The sequence below is a fragment of the Corylus avellana genome, chromosome ca5 (assembly GCF_901000735.1).
Source record: "Corylus avellana chromosome ca5, CavTom2PMs-1.0".
Classification (NCBI taxonomy): Eukaryota; Viridiplantae; Streptophyta; class Magnoliopsida; order Fagales; family Betulaceae; genus Corylus; species Corylus avellana.
In genome coordinates, this window is record NC_081545.1 from 25,147,665 (window position 1) to 25,147,878 (window position 214).

Below are 214 nucleotides of genomic sequence, written 5' to 3' on the forward strand. Positions count from 1 at the left end.
GAAACATTAGGGAGTTACATTGCCAATTTTTAAACTTTAGGATTCAAATTGAAAAACCCTTAAAACTTCAAGGAGGTGAAGTAGATTTTTCCCATTGAATTATTATGCATTGAAGCATAATCTTTCCCCCAAAAATTGACTTAGGCATTGGAGGGCGGATCTTTTGATGCAAGAACACGCAATCCACATCGTGTCGATAGTGGCGGAGCCAGAC